The sequence below is a fragment of the Canis lupus genome, chromosome 15, assembly GCF_048164855.1.
Source record: "Canis lupus baileyi chromosome 15, mCanLup2.hap1, whole genome shotgun sequence".
Classification (NCBI taxonomy): domain Eukaryota; kingdom Metazoa; phylum Chordata; class Mammalia; order Carnivora; family Canidae; genus Canis; species Canis lupus.
This window is the reverse complement of record NC_132852.1, coordinates 15915639-15935122: the sequence shown is the minus strand read 5'-3', so window position 1 is coordinate 15935122 and position 19484 is coordinate 15915639. Positions and strand designations below refer to the sequence as shown.

The 19484-nt window shown below is 38.7% G+C and overlaps 1 protein-coding gene and 1 non-coding gene across 7 annotated transcripts in view; one reads left to right on the top strand and one right to left on the bottom strand.

The window, feature by feature from the left end:
* SNX25 (sorting nexin 25) overlaps positions 1–19484 on the bottom strand; it is a 142307-nt gene that overhangs the window by 108644 nt on the left and 14179 nt on the right. The gene's annotated exons all lie outside the window — the stretch shown is intronic.
* On the top strand, positions 891–993 carry LOC140605572 (U6 spliceosomal RNA). Its single transcript, XR_012008211.1, has one exon. It is a non-coding gene; the product is annotated as a U6 spliceosomal RNA (small nuclear RNA).

The window sequence follows — 19484 nt, the reverse complement described above, 5'->3', positions numbered from 1 at the left end:
ATATCAAAACATGATGCCAGAATAGGAATAAACTCATCGATAGAATGATAAGAAGTACAAAAACAAATGCATCTACATATGAGAATTAAGAATATAAGAAAATCTGAGTATTGAATAAATGGTGTTGGAATAACTTGTTCATGTCTAAAAAAAGGTTATAGTTCTGCCTCCTATTTAACACATTAATTCCAAATTGATAAAGAGCAAGTTTTTTGGACTAAAAAAAGTGTTCAAAGGAAATAAGGGAGAAACTGTGTATAATCTTGGGATGGAAAAGGCCTCCCTAAAAGAAGACACCAAATTCAAAAGTTTTAAAGAAAAAAAACAAATATGACTATATAAAATAGAAAACTGTTTGGCAAAAGATACCAAGAAATATAAATGATAGAGCAGGAGATAATATCTGCAACATATATAACAAAGGATTATTACTTAACATATACAGAGCTCCTCAGAAAAGCAACTAAAAGCCACTAGAAAAGATACTAAAAGGGCAATCATAAAAGATAAAAAAAAAAAAACCAATAAATATATGAAAAAGTATGCAACCTCCACTTTAGTTGGAGATATACCAATTAGAGCAATGAGGTATCATCAAACAGCCAAACCAGGGGAAAAGATGCATATGTCTAATATTGGCAAAGATACATAGAAAAATGCTCATTTTCATACATCCTTGGGGGAAATGTCTACTTCTATGAGCTACAATATCATTTAGCAATTCTATTCCTAGGAATCCAACCAAATGGAAATACTTGCACATATACCAAAAACTATATATACAAAGAATCTGACTGCTCTATTGACTTTAAGGGCAAAAAATTAGAAAAAAAAAACAAATATCAATAGTCAGAATTCAATTATGGTACAGCCATATTTTAGAATAATAATATAGCCATGAAAAACAATGAATTAGCTGAAATGATACAGAAAAGATTAGCATGGCCCCTGTACAAGAATGACTGGCAAATCTGTGAAGTGTTCTATTAAAAAAAAAAAAAAAAAAAAAAAGAATTAGGGATGCATGTACCTTCATGGAAAGTCTTCCATGATGGGAAATGCTTGGGAGCATATACATCAAACTTTTAAAAGTAGTTTCCTCTAGGGAGAGGCATAAGATTTTAATGTAAGCTTGAAAATTTTTCACTGTACAAAGAAACTACGTGGCCAAAAAAGGGGGAGAGGGGTAACAACGTAAAGAATTAAATTCCTACTATCTGGCTAGTAAGACTTTATTAAAGAGGAAATTTTTTTAACTGGTCACATATCAAAGTGATCGAAAACATGTATATGTGATTAGGATCACTTACTGGTTTTGGAGGATTAAAAAAAAAAAGCTTAGTAAAATGCAAAATACTTCTCTATGCATGGGAAATACTACAACTGCTTGACGAGCATCACCACATCACCAAGGAGATCCAAGTGGCTAAGAGCAACTATCAAGCTCAACCAACAAACAAGCGCGAGGAAACCACTTTGTTCTCAAGGCAGGCCACCCCAACACGACTACAATCAACCCCATGGCCCTAGGCCACTCAACCTGAAAGTAGAGAACTTCTAGTCCTTGGCTTAGTTTCACACTATCTGGGGTCAAGTGCCAAGAGTGTCATCCATTTTTGTTGTTATTAAAACAAAGAGCCACAGTTTTAAGATTCCTTAGTGGCACTATTTTAAAAGCCTGAAGATGTATGCGTTGCACTCATGAGGGGGGGCCTAGGTGGCTCAGTCAGGTGAGCGTCTGACTTCTGGTTTTGCCTCAGGTCCTGCTGTCTAGGTCAAGAGATGAAGCCTGAGGCTCTGTGCTCAGTGGCGAGTCTGCTTTTCTTCTTCTTGCTCTGCCTCTCCCTCTGCTCTCACTTTTCTCCCTTCCTCCCTCCTTCTCTCTCTGAAATAATTAAAAAAAAAAACTTAAAAAAATACGCATGTGTTACACTGATGAAAGAAGAATCGTTTTGTGCTACAAATTTACATAACATTCAATACTCCAAGAAATTAAAAAAAACAAAACCTTAAATAATTTTATAGACAGAAGCCATTATTGTACAAAAGAAATATACTCACTTAAAACTATTTTTTAGTCTCTCAGTAGCTTGCTATAAAATTAAATGTAAGTATACTTTATTGTAATTTTTAAATTTATTTCAGTTTGAGGGAAAAAATGAGGAAACAAAAGGAATTTTTATATTCTAGCAATTCTTAAAACATCAGACAGATATTTAAGAACTTACACATTTCTTGGGACGGCGTTTTTGAGTTAACACTTTTAGAGCACTATTCTAATAAACCATTTTAATCCTAATTTCTCAAACCTTTGGCTTCCCAAGTATAGGTGTGGTAGTTTTAGTACATAATACTAGTTGGACGATAAAAACCAAAGCCAAGCAACACTTATTTCAGACGTTCCTAAATCTGGGTTTTGTTTTGTTTTTTTCTAAATCTAGGTTCTTAAAACAGAAACGATCTTTAAGAGCTGGGAGAGAAGCAGGTATGAACGTGAGTGAGGCAGCACACACATATTTAAGCATATTCTGTGCTAGCTTTACAAATTCCTCCAAAACTTAATTTTTTTTTCTTTCTTCCCTTTACTCTCTTTTGTCTGTAATTATGGCTTTATTACTTCCTGCCATCTGTCCACATACTCTTCTCTCTCTGCTTCATACTTAGATGTAATACGTATATAAAGATGTCGGTCACTACTGACTGTAATCTGAGAAAGTCCTTTACTTTCTTTTTTTTTTTTTTTTTTTTTTTTACTTTCTTTAATTTAAAAAGCTTATGAGAATAATGTTCTCTATTTTGACTCTTTAGGTAAAAGCTCTATTATTTTTTCAATCTATTTTTTCCAATCTGGGATTCTGGATTTCCCCACACCCCATCCTCCAGGGGTCACTGCCCCTTACTGGAAAGAAAAAATTTCTTCATCCCTATGCCATCCTGCAGCCTGATGGAGAATCTCTAAGTAAGAGGAACAAGAAGATTTAAAAACAAAACAAAAAATCCATCATGGAATCAAAATAACTGGGGAACCGTGCATGAAAATTCCTTAAGTATTTAATATTTATGGAGCCAGAATCTCATCTTTATATTACTACACAAGTGAGTCACACCATCACATATACTCTCTTTTAGATCACAAAGATGGAATTTACTCATCCTTATCCCAAGGTGGAAAAAAGAAAGGAAGCAAATAAAAGACAGAAAGGGAAGGGGAAGAGAGAAAGCTAGCTAGCTAGCTGCAACAAACACAAAATTTGAATAAATTCCTGTGGCTCAGAGGACAGTTGAGCCAAAATTGTCTTCGTTTCCTTTCTATTTATAGGTCCGAAAAAACAAACTCCACATGGCAGAGACGTTCCCCAAAAGACTTATTAAGGCAAATCCTAACTTGCCCTATCTGCTCTGGCACAGGCCTCCTTCCTCAAGGAAAGCCTACCTCTTTCTAACAGCCACTTGCCTAAAATGCCAATATTAGGAAAAAGAATATTTAAAACATCTATGCATTTCCCACTGTAACAAAGGGTAAGTACTAGAAATCTTCAGTAAGATTTTAAATCCAGAAATTAGGACTTTGAATGTAGTCTGACCACTCGATTCTCATTAAAGTTTTCCATATCCCTATGACACTACCAACTCATAAAAGCTTTTGGTTAACCAGTATCCCCGTCATGTTAAAAAAAAAAAAAAAAAAAAAAGGAAAAAATATACCTTATTTTTAGTTTAAAACCAACTGGAGATAATTTTTAATCACTTGGTGAGTTCTATGGAGAGAAAAATGAGGTCCCAACATAATTGCTCATTTTGAAAATGTTTTCCAAAGACAGGGAAAAACCAGAAAGCTTTTATCTAGTATATGTAACTAAATCTTCAAGCATCAAGGAGCAGATACTATATCAATAAACCCTTTGTTGAGTACATATTGGCTTTTTGTTCACTTCTGAATATCAGCTTTTGGTCTATAGCCAAAATACACTCAAATTGTCTTTGTGTCAGAGCTACAAGACACACCCTCTCCTGAGGAAGCAACATCCAGAGAGGATGCATGCATGTGGAGAGACCTAGGTACTCTGACATCATTAGCAACTAAACAACCAGAAACCACCTGGAATCCAGCCAAGACGTGTACCTCACTGTCTGTTGTTTATAAGCACAACATTGCTTACTGTGTTGCTTCCCGTGGGAGCACAAATGAGGCCAGGCCTTGCCAGCCCATGACTGGGAAATGCTTTCACGCCCACTACCTGGGCTGCTCAAATAAACAAGGGCCACCCTCCTTGTTCTTTAGTATATGTTTATACAGTGGGGGGAAAAATTAATGTATTTTGGTCTATTTTAAAAAGAAAAACAGTTGCACAGAGTTGAAAGAGTAATGGGTAGAATTTCTTACTTCTAAAAGTCCTGAAATAGTGACTTATCTTAGGAGAACAAACACAGACCCCTGCTCATTACCATACCATTAACCACATGGAACAGTAACATGGCTGAGACTTCCCAAGTACTCTCAGCATCTGACAACCACTGGGATCCCATAACTGATATTCTCACTCTCAAACTATGTTATTCTCAAAACCATGGCTCCTTTCAAGCCAATCATTTTCTGCCTCAGCCTCAAGAGGCAGAAATTTCTCCAAATTTCCAAAGAAATGCAGGTACCAGACAGAGCCTTCCTCAGAAGATAAGGGACTAAAAAACTTAAAAATCTATCTCATTTGGCTAAGATGCTGACAAAAGATCATGGCATGAACAATAAAATTCGTGCCTAACAGCGATGATGATGTCCATCCAATAGTGCTTTTTACTAATGGTAGATCTTTGACCCAGCCACTTCTCTCTCTAGCTTAAGCAGACTTTTTTTTTTTTTTAAAGATTTTATTTATTTATTCATGAGAGACACAGAGATAGAGAGAGAGAGGCAGAGACACAGGCAGAGGGAGAAGCAGGCTCTCCATGGGGAGCCCTTTGCAGGACTCTATCCCAGGACCCCTGGATCATGACCTGAGCCAAAGGCAGACACTCAACCAAAGAGCCACCCAGGTGTCCCTAAGTGGGCTTTCAATACCTCAGAAGATTACATAACTAATATCAGAGGTCCATAATGAAAAGAGACAACAGGAGCCTGGTAAGGAATATAATTAAGGGGGTTACCAGTGCTGTGCTGTGACGTATTCCAATTCTTTTCAACAAAAAAACCGGAAATCAAAATTTTCTGATCTTATCTCCAAGTAATTCAATCTTATTCCAAACACTGTGGGCTTACACTGTTTTGACCAAACCATGAGCCACATGCGGACCATGGGCCTCTGCTCTGTAATCGCTGGCTCACACAAAGCACTTAGCAGAGTACCTGGCACCTAGGAGCCAAAGTAGAGCTATTATCACTAATAAAACTAAAAATGTTACCAACTTTCAACAAATTGAAGCTAATCAGTGGGTTGGTTGCATGGCTGGTTGGTTGTTTTTTTTTTGTTTTTTTTTTTTTAATTTTTATTTTATTTATGATAGTCACAGAGAGAGAGAGAGAGAAGCAGAGACACAGGCAGAGGGAGAAGTTGGTTGTTTTTTGAAGGGAAAGATAGAGCAGAAACGAAAGCAAGAAAGAAGGGCTGAAAAGTTAAGTAACCAGAAAATAATATACAACATAATAAAATATATTGTTCTTGAAATATTTTTGCCTTTGAGGCTCTATTTGCCAGAGAGGAAAGTGTACATCTCCTGGAGATGTTCTACTGCGTATGTGCCTTTACACTCTCTATTACCAGTGAAGGATTTGAGTATTCAAACAAAACCGGGTCTGATCAGAAGCCAGTTTCCTGGATTGGGCTTTGTTGTGTTTAATTATTAACTAAAAAAGTCTCATTTTCTTTATTGATAAAAGAAAATTGTTAAACACATATACTCCTAGGTTATCATTCAGGGAGAGTGTACTGATAGAAAGTGGTGGTATTTGTGTCTTTTCCCCCTCTTAATAAAGTATAATCTCTATTTCAGATATAAGGGAGAAAGAAAGCATCCTTGAAATTCAAACCTACAAATGTTCTCACTGTTTTTCTAGATCCCAAACATACTTTCATTTCTTTTTTAAGTGCTATTTCCAATAATATAAAGAGCAGAGACATGCATTGGAGATATAAAGAATTAAGTCGACCTATAACACCATTAATCCAGAGATAATCATTAATGATGTTCTGGTGTCTTTTCACTTAGTGGTGACTCCCAAACTTCGTATGTAACTTTGGGCAACTTACTTTTCTGTACCTCAATTTCTTCATCTCTAAAAAAAAAGATAACAAGAGTACTTTTTGGGTTGACGAGAGCATTAAATGAGTTAATACACACATGAAGCACAACAGTGCCTGGTAACACAATAATAATTACACATGATTATTGGTACTTTTTTCACTCATACTCTCATACTTTTTTTTTTTTTTATGATAGTCACACACACAGAGAGAGAGAGAGAGAGAGAGAGGCAGAGACACAGGCAGAGGGAGAAGCAGGCTCCATGCACCGGGAGCCTGACATGGGATTCGATCCCGGGTCTCCAGGATCGCGCCCTGGGCCAAAGGCAGGCGCCAAACTGCTGCGCCACCCAGGGATCCCCTCACTCATACTTTTTAAAAGAAATTAGGATCATAGTATTCACACAGCTCTGCAACTAGCTTTTCCTACTCATTATATTATTAGCATCTTTGATGAAAAAAGATTTGGAATATATTGTTTTCAATGACATACTACAATATAACTATTCTTATTTACTTATTTACTTTGTCCCCATTTTCTTCCTATTTTACATGAAAAAAATATTTTCATTTCTACGCTATTGATCTTAGTACCACAAAAAACATTCTAAAAAAAATACTAAGTGTCTACTAAATATATAATTGGATTTGGACACTGATTTTGTGCTTCAGGGAGAGCCTTTTATCACTGAACAAACAACAAGGCACAGTGGGAGGGTGTAGGGGATGTTCTGAAGCACAAAGTATGCAACGCAAACTGGAAATATCCCCTTCCAGCCTCTTCAGCCAACCCTAAACAATGTACCTTGAAAGCCCAATGCTGCAGGGCACTTCCAGACAGGGAAATGAGTAACAGACACCCAGACAGGAGCAGGTCAGGGACTTCTCCAGCCTGAGGAATACTTAGGCAGTAAAGCCAACTTGGCCTCCAGAAATATAAATTTCTATCATGATTTTACCTAAAATGAACTTGGCAAGAGATGAATGGTAGATTAGACTACCAGTAGCTTCTGTAGCTTATTACTTCATTTGTCAAAATATTATGGTGTCAGGCCAAAGGCCAATTCTGCATGCATGCATCAAATGTAGGAATAGGGGTTCTGTCTATATTTCTATAATCAAAGATCTTCAGTTAGGATAGAACTGAGACTAGATCCAACGAAGGTGTACAAAATCAGGTCTTTTCCCTGAAAAAATATGAAATTCAAGTGTGTTGTATGCTGAGCCACAATCCCCCTATTACTACTATGGCAAAAGTATATGACATTACATTATAGTGGCAAGAGCACTAAATTAAGATCCAGAAAATGGAGGCCGTAGTTGGTTCTTTGCCATTTTCTTGCTGAGTTATAGTGAACATATCCACCTGAGATTCACTTCAATTTAAATAATTTCTGCTCTACTTCTATTAAAGGACTAGTCTGTATTTCAAGAAGGATAATGCATGTGAAAGTGCTTTAACAATCATCAAGCAGTTTACAAATACAGGTTATTATGGTTCTAAGAGTCACGGTCCAATATTTTTACTATGTTAATTTCCTTCTCCCAAAAATAATTATGAGTTCTAGTACACATCATTAGTAGTACTACTTTTTTTTTTTTTTTTAGTATTACTACTTTTGATGCTTTCACATCTACTATCCCAACCAGATTTCTTGGTTAATAATCTGCTTTCCAGGAAAGAAATTAGTATTTCTCTATTAACTGGTCAACAGAGGTAGATTATGAGGTAGGTTAATATACTTAGGATTGTTTTTCCACTCAGTTGGAAGAATTAGACTAATGGGAAGAAAAATGTGTTTCATTTCTAATGTCAAGGACTCAAATCTGAAGATCCTTAGAAAACACACTTCACTTGATTTTAAGAGAAATGTAAGCATATTTCAAATCAGATACAGATTTGGAAACTGAAATCCTAACATGCACTTGAAAGTACACACACACAGCAGTTTGCCTAAAATGGCAAGTGTAGAACAGATACTAGGGCTGGAAGGAGAATGAGGAAAAGCAAATTGGCTTAGGAAAGGTAATTGAAAACTGACATTAGTTTTGTGCATTCCTGAAAAGGTTCGTGTAATAAAATTTCTGTAACCATTTTATCGCTGGCTTCCATTGTAATTTAGAGTTCATGAGGGAAATCACCGGGTTCCATGATATGAATCACATTTCCAGCCATTCACTCAATCATCTAACATTTACTGAGGATTCTATGTGTCTGCTGCCACTTAGTTGAGTACTGCAGAGACACAGGTAAAAAAAAAATTACATTCTCTGGGCTCATGGGCCTTAATCTATTCTTGGTGCAAGTTCATAATCAAATAAGAGAAATGGCAAAACGTATGGAGGGAAAAACTATTAGAGAAAATAACAGCAAAAACACTTATTGGGCCCTTACTGTTGTTCTCTGGGCCCTATACTAGGTATATCCTCATCAGGCTTCACAGTAACCCCATGATATAGTTACTGGTATCCCCGTTTTATAGATCAGGAAACTGTTTTTAAAGAGGAAGGCTGTGCTGAGGAATTCTAATATTCTAATTCTAATATTTTTCCTAGGCTGGTATCTATCTTCTCTACATTTTGCTCTCTAGCCCAGGTCATGGAAGAAAAGTTACTGAACATACAATCAACCTACAAGATTTCATAAGAATTTTGAAGTTCATACATATTGAAGTATATTACAAGAATTACTTTCATCTCATCAGAGCTCTCTTTTAGTACAAATGACAAAGGAGCCAGAGTGGTTATCTCTGCTTCAAGGCTTTCATGTAACTCAACAAATACATGAGTCACATAGAATTGCTTTTTTCACAGAGACCTTTAGTAATGAAAGCAATCAGTTTTTTTAAAATATTCCATTACTGCCCTGAAATGCCATAATACCATTATTAACTTGTTGGCTAGCTTTTAAATAAAAACCGATGATTAAATATTTAGTACATACCTAGTTAGAAAAATACCACACTGGTAATTTGATTCAGTAGGAGCTCTATTTCCAAAGTTGCCTTAAAGCAAAAGGCTAAGCTCCATGTTGAGTAGCCAAGATAACACACAGCCTAGATCTACATCATACAAATTATTTCTTCCATTTCTGTCTAAAATGTTGAAATTCAGAGAATAAAACTTCTTCTGAAAGGAAACATAGTATTAAAGATAGGCCTTTGTGCAGCAGCCATTCCATCTCTCAGAAGAGGGACATGCCAGTGCATGTGGCTACACCAACATATATGAATACCAGATGTAGCTCTGAGTTTCCTTTGCTCCTGGTGACACCCAGAAGCCACTATCCATTGCTTAAAAACATACCAACTCAGTTTTCATTTGGGGAATTTGCTCAAATGCAGATTTCTAGATCCCATCCCCTAAGATTCTTAATTCAGAAAGTGTGTGTCCTTGAAATAAGTACAATATTTTTAACAAAAAATCCTAAATTACTTATGGACCCTTCAACCACACTTTGAGAAAGGCTAAATGATCATGAGAACAGAAGTTATGACCCCTGAAAAAAAACTGAGACATGTTTTACTATTCAAATGATTTTAATGTAAGAGTTTAGCAATGACTTTCCATTAATTGGGGGCAGAATCACAAAAGATTTACTCCTACCTTCAATTTTGCTCAGTTAATTTAAATATTATAATATTTCATTTGCATTCTCATTAAAGAATTCTTTCTCCAAAGAATTTCTTCCACAATATTAACAAACCATTAATCACTTTGAGACAAGAAAAATCAGTTAAATTAATAAGAAATTGTTTTTTGGGTTTTGTATGTTTATTCATGAGAGAGAGAGAGGCAGAGACACAGACAGAGGGAGAAGCAGGCTCCATGCAGAAGCCTGACATTGGACTTGATTCTGGGACTCCAGGATCAGAGCCGAAGGCAGGTGCTAAACCACTGAGCCACCCAGGGATCCCCAAGAGGTAGTTTTAAATGCACTGCTTGAATCAAAAATTATTTGTTTTTTTTTAATTTTTATTTATTTATGATAATCACACACAGAGAGAGAGAGAGAGAGAGGCAGAGACATAGGCAGAGGGAGAAGCAGGCTCCATGCACCAGGAGCCCGACGTGGGATTCGATCCCAGGTCTCCAGGATCGCGCCCTGGGCCAAAGGCAGGCGCTAAACCACTGCGCCACCCAGGGATCCCTCAAAAATTATTTGTATTCCTAGAATGGCCTACACGGAGTAGAGGCACTGAATGAAAACATTCTTGGAAATTTAACTTGGCTAAAATATATTCCTCTAAAAAAAAAAAAAAAAACAAACAACAATTCTATTAATACCTAACTTCTATTGCATGTAATTGGTAAAATCGCCAAAATATAGCTCCAAGCAAATGCCATCAAGGACACTGGTATTGCCAAAGCTGGACTTGGGGGAAAAACAATCAAGAGACAGCAATTCCCTCTCCCCACCCTTAGGCTCCCCCGTTGTCTCTGACTTCATAACGTATAATGTTTCTTCTTAGACAACATTTCAGAGAGCTTCTGAAGGCAATTCCTTCAGTCACAAGAAACAGGAAGATGAACAAAGTGAAACATCCAGGCACATCACATCCATGATGGTACCTTGGCTTCTCAGCTCCAAGACCCTCCTCTCCACTCCCCCTCCCTTGTGGCCACACGGAAGGTTCTGGCATGACCCTTTGGACACTTACAATCTCTCCAACTCTTCCCCTTTCTCTAAGCTGCCTCCTGACCCCAGTTCCTTCGTTGGCTTAGCTGACACGGGAGGAACTCTCACCAAGGAATCCCGTACCCTGGCCTGTCCTGCCGCCTGGCTCCTTGGCTCCACCGCAGGAGCTGAGTGGTCCTCCTACAAAAAATATCACAACCATGCCAATGGATGTCACCACATTCTCCTGGCCTCCAACCCACATCTTGCCCTTAATTCTAAAACAATATGCCCACTTATTTTTGCTAGGCTTCCTCTCCCCTGTGTGTCAGTACAGCATAAAATTGAGAGGCTGGCTCCAGTAACAGAAAAAAGCCTGGATCCCTGGTTCACAACCCGACACCTTCGGCAAGTCATCTAATCTCTTTAAAAACGGTTTCCTGATCCATAACATGGCCATGACAGTAACTATCTCATGGGGTCACTGTGAGGGCTGAATGAGAATGTACATAGTATTGGGCCTGGTACAACAGTAAGGGCTCAACACATGTTTTTGCTGTTATTTTCTCCAATAGGTTTTTTTTCCCCACCCAAACCTTTACCACCTCCCTTAAAATTACCCTCTCCATGTGTCACCCTCTTACCCATCACCTGTCCTCTGGTCCTGGTCTGCCTGGACATCATCCTATCCATCCTCCTCTAGCTCTGAGACTTTTAGGCCCTTCGTCTCTACTTTTCCAGATTCCCCTTTAACCTGAAAAGTGTTTACATCTCTCCACTCAACAACAAGTTCCCCAAACACAAACACACACTATCCTATAAATGCTGCCTTCTCCTTTCCTACCCAACCAAGCTTATAGAGAGCACTGTTCACATACTGTCTCTCCTTTCTCACTTCCTGCTCACTCTTCACCCACAAGAATATCATTTCTGCCCCATCCACCTTTGCTCCCCCAAACGTCAATGACATAAATCTCCAAAGACCTCTCACAGTTGCCAAAGCCAGTGGACACCTCTTGGTCTTCCTTCTGGATTTCTCTGTTACACCTGATGCTTTTTGCCATTGATTCTCTGCTTCTTTGGGCTTTTCTCTTCTGCTTACTGTCCCAGAATATTTCCTCTCACATCTCAGTAATCAGCTCTACCGCCCACACTTTGGCTCCCTTGTTTCAACCAAAACAGGCTACCTTGACCAGCCTTGTAGCTAAAACTACTTGCTTCATCCTGGCCTCTCCCTGGAATTGCAGGCCTTCATACCCAACCGCAGACTCAACGTATCTATGGGCCTCTCAAGATCTACATGGCAAAATCGCATTACTCTCCACTACTCCAAACCTGTACAACCAGCCCCTTGAAGCCATTCATCCTCCCATGCCAGACCCTGGAATTAACCTAGACTTTTCCCTCTCCTTCTTGCAATAAATGTTTACTGGGTAGAGCCAAAGGGCAGGGAAAGCTGACTTGACAGAAGGGCAATTAAGGTGGACCTTTAACAAAAGCAGAAGTGAACATGTAGAAATAGGGGCAGTGGCCTTCCCAGGGGCATGTGGGTGCTCACACATACACCACACAAAGGTAAATTCAGGAGCAGATGTCTTTAAAGAATGAGTGGAAGAAAGGCTACATAGAGAGGGTAGCCCTAGTCATGAAGACCTGTGAGGCAAGGTAAAGTGCTCATTGTTTTGACTCTATTACTTCTTTCCTTCCTAAAGGATCCACTCAGGTCATGCACAGAAATCCTGTCCCCCTTGCCAACAATTCATTAGGAATGAATACCTGCCCAAATCCAGCCAACAAGAAGTGAAGGAACATTGCCAGATTCATTTCTAATAATTTTTTCTTTGTTCTAAAAAGGGACTTTCTTCCTCTGGATATCATCTTGTATGGCTGTGGACATGAGCCTGTAAGAGTCATCTGGCCACTAGTCTTAGAGTTTATGCCTCAAAGGAGGGCAGAAAAATACAAAGAAATGGTGCTGGAGGCTTGCCAGTCCCCATAAGGGGCCTGCCCTGCCTCTAGATTATATATTATTTCTTAATATATCTCTTTATTGTTTAAAAAAAAAAAAACAAGAGGGGGATAGAGGGATCCATCATGTGTAGAAAACACAGGATTAAGAACAGTTTAACAGATTCCTTTACGATAGGATTTCTGAGAAGGTTAACACAATAATGCAAGTCATAGAGCTTCGAGAACTTAGGTTTTCAAATTTATGTAACCAAAAAAAGCCTCTCATTCTGCCTCTTGTTTTTGCAATGTACCTAAAAGCATTTCCCAGAGTTAAGTATTTATGGATCATAGTTTAGAGAACTGGCTTTTACCAGAGCAGATGAGAAGACTGTATGACTGACCGTTATGATATAGTACAGTGATGACAGTAATAGACACAGAAATGTGCTATGGGAATCCAAAGGAGTCACTCCCCTTCTAAGAAGCTCTCAATCAGAATGGCAGATGGGTTTCACATTATGTGCCAACTCTAGTAAATATTTAGTGGTTGTCTGGAATACTATATTAAAAGGTATTCTGAGACCTTATCCAGATCCAACAGAAAAAAAAAAAGGGTCTTACTTGATTAGTAATGATCGTCATGAGCATAGAAGGGGGATTTGGGACTTCATCCTATTCATCTTGAGACCTCTAAAATGACACTTATTCTTAAACAGATGCTAGAACCATCCCAAAGAATTAAGTTTTTTTTTTTAAATCTGAGTTAGGTGACACAAATCCTTAATAATTAAAAGGGCAATAAAGTGGTTAAGTGTATAGACTCCAGAGTAAGAGAGACCTGGGTTTAACTCAGTTTCTCCACTTGCTACATAGCCTGAATACATTAGTCAGCTACCCTAAACCTGTTTTCCCATTTGCAAAATGAGATTAACAGTCCTACCTTACATTATAGGTATAAAAATTAAATGTGGCAATACATACATCCACCTGCATAAAGTACGTGCAATAAATGTATTCACAACCATGGATTGGAGTGCAATGAATTAAATGGAGACCATAGAAACTATTTCCCTGAACCCATGAACAATGCCAATATAGGCTATGATAAGCAAATAGCAAAAATTACAAAGCACTGTTCAAAATAAGTATTATCTGCCTTTAACAAGACATACAGAATATATAAATCTAACAACGGGGTGAATTCCCTGCAAAAGACAAACCGCACATATTTTTCAAGATCTTTCCATAGAAAAAGCCAAGAAACGATGAAATCAATAGCAATGAGCCTCCCTAACTCCTAGAATTAGTTTTTTGGCTTCATTTTTTTCTCCTAGGGCACAGAACTTTCAGTGCTAAAATCAAGATAGTTCTAAGCAAATCAGGTCCATTGGTAACCCTATAAACAAATAAATGAAGTCTCAACAGCTAGATCTGGGTCTGGCTGTGCTGCTCAGAGCTGAGCCAGAATGGGTTCTTGAAATACCATTCCCCTCTAAAAGAAATCAGGGCTTTTTTTGGAGAAATGACTAATTCTAGGTGTGAGCAAAAAATGCTCAAGATGAACCTGAAATACCCCTTTATACCAGATAGTAAGAAAACTCTCAAAAACTAATTAGGGTCATATCAAAAGGTAGGGTCCTATTGAAAGGTCTCAGGAACCAATTTCAAAAAGCTCCCACTAGCCAAAGATGCAGTTATATAAGCTTCAAAAAAGATTAATTACAACTGATTGAAACCTACCTTTTATGTTCAAATCTGAAAGTGTAATTTTTTTTTCAAAACACAAAACTAATTGATGACCTTCAGAGGATGATGGGGAATCAACTCATTATTTCAGAAACTAATAATAGGGGGGAAATATCTAGCATTTGCCTTGCTTTTCTTTGTGGATGTACTACTGTGTAACCAAATAGATGAGGGAAACAGGTTTCTTCTAAAAAAGTGTTCAAACCAATAAATGAAAACTAAAGGATGAAATGAAAATGAAAATGATTTTCTTGGAAGCCTCATCCACATATTTCTGATAATAGGTCACCAGGGATTTGGAAATGGGCTGGTGGATTGCATAAATCTAGGCCACATGATCACCACCCTTCCCTCGAACCTGGATATCCACCCAGGCAAATTGCTCCTCCATGCTCAGAAGTAGAACAGGTTTCGGTAGCTTCAACTGCAGACAGACTCCATGACAGAATTAAAACATTACCATTTTGTCACCCCCTACAAATTAGTGGATCTAGGTATCAGGCATCAACAGCTGCTAATATAACAAAAAGAAAGACATGTTATGTGTCTCCTGATGAAAGGTCACCCTGCCACCTAGTCTGCCATAGGGATCGAACACAAGTTTGATCAAGCCTCTGGATCCAGCTGTCAATTTGCAGGACATACAAAGGAGAGGAACATGCTACCCTGCGTTATTCATACACAATCAGCAAATACCACAATCATACACATACCATAGGACAGATGCACCAGGTTCTTCACAGATAAATTGTAAATGAAAGAAAAGGATAGAGGGGAAACTAATTTTTTTAAATGAGCAAGAAAAAACTATAATGTTCACTGATATACATTTGAGATAAAACTATAATGACATGTAAGGAAATGATCCCTATAAAGTCAAGACAGTTACTTCTGTGCAAGAAAATGGGATGACAGGAGATGGAGATACAGAGGGGCTTTTGGAGTTTTTGGAGGTTACAAGGGATATTCTCTTTATGATCATTCATCCAACTATACATTTATTTTGCATGACTTTTGGGATCTGCACTTTTTATAATAAAAAGTTCTTTTCAAAAGTAATTGTGTAAAGTCTACTATTTAACACTTCCTATATTCAAGGCACCTTGAAAATACAAATTCTAGGGCAGCCCCGGTGGCCCAGCAGTTTAGCACCGCCTTTGGCCCAGAGCATGATCCTGGAGATCCAGGATCGAGTCCCACGTCAGGCTCCCTGCATGGAGCCTGCTTCTCCCTCTGCTTGTGTCTCTGCCCCTCTCTCTCTGTGGGTGTCTCTCATGAATAAAATCTTAAAAATAAAAATCAGTTAAAAAATACAAATTCTAGTATTTGTAAAATACTGTAACAAACAACAAACCCTTGAAATTATTTATTATCTCCATTTCTCAGATAAAAAGAATGGGGTCTAGAAATCTTAAGCTGGTTGCCCATAGTTACAGTTATTAGGGCAGAGCCATGATTCAAATTCAGATGACTTGTTCCAAAACCATTATCTTATTGCCAATGCTCTGTTAAGTCCCAGTGACTCAGTCAAGAAAGATTTACTGCTTACCTATTAAATTATGCTAAATGTTAAAGATACAAGGGAGTTTCTGCCTTTATGGAAATCAAGAAAGATAAGGAATCATCTGAGTGAGTATAAAATCGCAATTGTGGTAGGTACAACAAAGAAAAGGTATGTGGTGCCACAAGAATATACACAGGAGATAGAGAGACCATCTCTGCAGAAGTGATGGCTGAGGTCTGGGGGAAGAAAGTTTAACCAGGTAAGGTAGTAGTGGGCTGCTCCAGGCAGAAGAAGCAGTATACAAAGTCGCCAGTGATAGAGGGAGCACAACCATTTGAGGACTAAGGATGGAACGTGAGGATGAAGGTAGTGAAGACAGATGAGGCTAGAAGAGCTGGGAAGAACACGAAGCTACTGGTGGATTTCAATCAAACATGTTGCTGAAGATAGACTGGATTACATTTGCATTTTAAAATGCCAACAAGGAGACAGACCAGTTTAGAGGCTATTGCGGTCATCTAAGTGGGACATGATGGCAGGTGGGACAAAGCAGGAGAGGTGGAAAGAAGTGGATGGGTTGAAGATACTCAAGAGGTAAGAAAGCAGGACTTGATGATAGATGGCATATGAAGAGTGAGGAGAAGGAGATGTCCAGGGAACTCGAAGGCTTCTGGCTGTGGGATTGGACTTTAGGAGGTGCTAGTCATGGACATAAAAGACAACGGAAGAGGGATGGGGACACTTGGACTAGTTGAATTTCAGGCACCACTGCAAATGCCAAGTAGAAATGTCAAGTCAAGCAGTTGAATAAATAAGACTGAGGCCCAAAAGGAGGAATAGATCTCTAATCCTGAGTCTAAAGATGGTTATTACAGGGGGTTCAAGGATAAGACTAAGAGTGAGAAAATAAAAAAGAGACTTCAAGAACAACCATAATTCAAATCTGGAAAACAAAGCAACTTCCTGAGTTTATCTACAGATTGTAATCTCAGAAAGGTTTAGTGAAATGGGGGGGAAAAATCAGAAGGAAAAAGATTAACTGCCTCAGAAAAAAAAAAAAAAACCACAATGAAATTTCTGGAATAGTTAAGATGTTAATTTCACATCTAACAAATTGGCAAAGGCTGCGTGCAGCCCTCAGGTATTTGTAAGAGCTAATGTGCATAGGGCAAAGAGGTCTTTTGGGAGATGGCTTGTTTGTATGGGTTCCAGGGTGGAGATAGAGAAAGCTCTAGCTGGACTCCAGGGCTGCTCCTGGTCAGGTGGACAAAGGGGAAGGGGCTATCTTCACAAGAAATGCAAACAGGGCATAAACTCCCCAGCTTCTAGGAAGGTGAAAAAAATTTTAAAGGCATATCGGAAAGAAACAGGCCTACATCCTCAGATGCTATAAAGTACATAATGTAGTTTTAGCTCAGGAAAAAAAAAAAAAGAAAAAAAGAAAAAAGGACTAAATACACCTGGATATGCAGCTTCAGGGGGGACTGAGACACTAGTAGGCCAACAAGAAAGGTGCCTTTTCACACGCTGCCAGCGGCAATGGCAGAAGAGCCACTCTCAAATGCTTTGCAGGCACCAGGAATGGAAGAACGTAAAATGAGCTTATTCACAAATACAGAAGACACTGCCTACAGACTCAGAAATACTGGGGAGGGGCGGTGAGGGTCACTGCAGACCACGGTTCTGCACGAGCAGACAGGAGCAAATGCCTATAAAATTTTAGGTACTATCATCAATGTAAAGTCACTCACACAAACACATGGTTGAAACCACAGAAACGCAGCTTACTTTAGAAATAAGTATTTGTAAAAACGCACCTACTTTTCCAAGAGTAGTCTACACTGAAACTGAAAGCTTATTCAAGAGATCCTAGGGGCCCAAACAAGTGCATGTTTCTTATCCTAAAAATGCACAATTCATTCTTTTTCCTCCTCGGCCCCAGGAACATTTTATCTGGAATTATAATAGAAATTTTTCTTCACATCCGGCTCGTGGCTATTCAGACAATGGAAACGGCAGGCTGGGTGACAAATGCACCAGGACTGGCCAGTGCCTGCAGTGGCAGACCAGCACAGGTCAGCCCCAGGGACAGAGCAAGCACACTTTCTAACACACCTAAGTGCATTCTCCCAAAGCAGGACCTGAGCTGGGAAACCCATCAAAATACAACCAAACCCACTGGGCTTTCTGGAAAGCTCCACTGTGTATGGAGAAACTATATAAGCACACACCCCAGGACTAACACAGATGTAGAAATGAGTAACTGGACACAGGCCCTGGTCCTGGGCTCAGGGTATCCAGGAGCACCTTTCAGAAGGGCTGACGATCATCACTCCTATCATTCCCACCCACCTACCCAACCCTGGTTTGGAAAACTAAAACGTTAAGTTCCAAAGTTTGCAATTTTTTTCTTCTGAAAGCAAAGGTACAATTTTTTTTTTTTTAAACCACAAGTTGGGGATGCCTGGGTGGCTCAGCGGTTGGGTGCCTGCCTGTGGCTCCGGTCATGATCCCGGGATCCAGGATCGAGTCCCGCCTCAGGCTCCCTGTGAGGAGCCTGCTTCTCCCTCTGCCTGTATCTCTGCCTGTCTGTCTCTCATGAATAAATAAATCTTTAAAAAAAAAAAAAAAAAAAAAAAACCACTAGTTTGTATGCTATCATTTTAATACTTAAAGCCTTCCACAGGCAATATTCATTTTCTAAAGCCTAAGGCTTCCACACCAAACTTGCTGAGTCACCTTTTTAGTACAATTCTGACTACAAGAACTCACATTTTCAGGAACTTGTGGGTACTCCCCACCCCCAAAATAAGGTTGGGAAATGAAACCTAAGATAATTCCAAAGAGGTATCATTCAATTACAAAGGTGACATCAAAAACAAAACAGCTTGCAATTTAAGAGAGAAATAAACCTCCTGGGAAATGACCAAAATTTGGGCTCAAATAGAACAAATATTCAAGCTTGGAAACTGTGCTCTTCATTTTGTGAACAGGAGGACCCTTTGTTTTGGGGCTGAATTTATTATTTAAAGAGAATGTTGGAACACTCTCCAGAAAAGATTCTTAAACCTATCTGTAATGATAACTAATGACATTTAAACATCAGGGAAAAATCTCACTCCTGAATTGATTGTCTCTTGTCTCTATTCACACAGCTTCATTAACTCTCACTTTTTATCACTACACTTAACTTGGTATTTCTCCTCCTTAGTCAGTAGCTGCCAAGCCTACACACTAAAATCCAATTCTATTCTCTCTACTGAAGACGTTCACGATGCAGCCCAAACTACCTTCCAATCCTAGCTCCTGTGATTCATCTCATATACTCAGTGACAACTCCAATCCTAAATGGTATGTGTGCTCTGTCAGCAGTTTGCTTGGCTTATTTTTTGTACAAATTATGAAAATAAATATTGCTTCCTTTAGACAG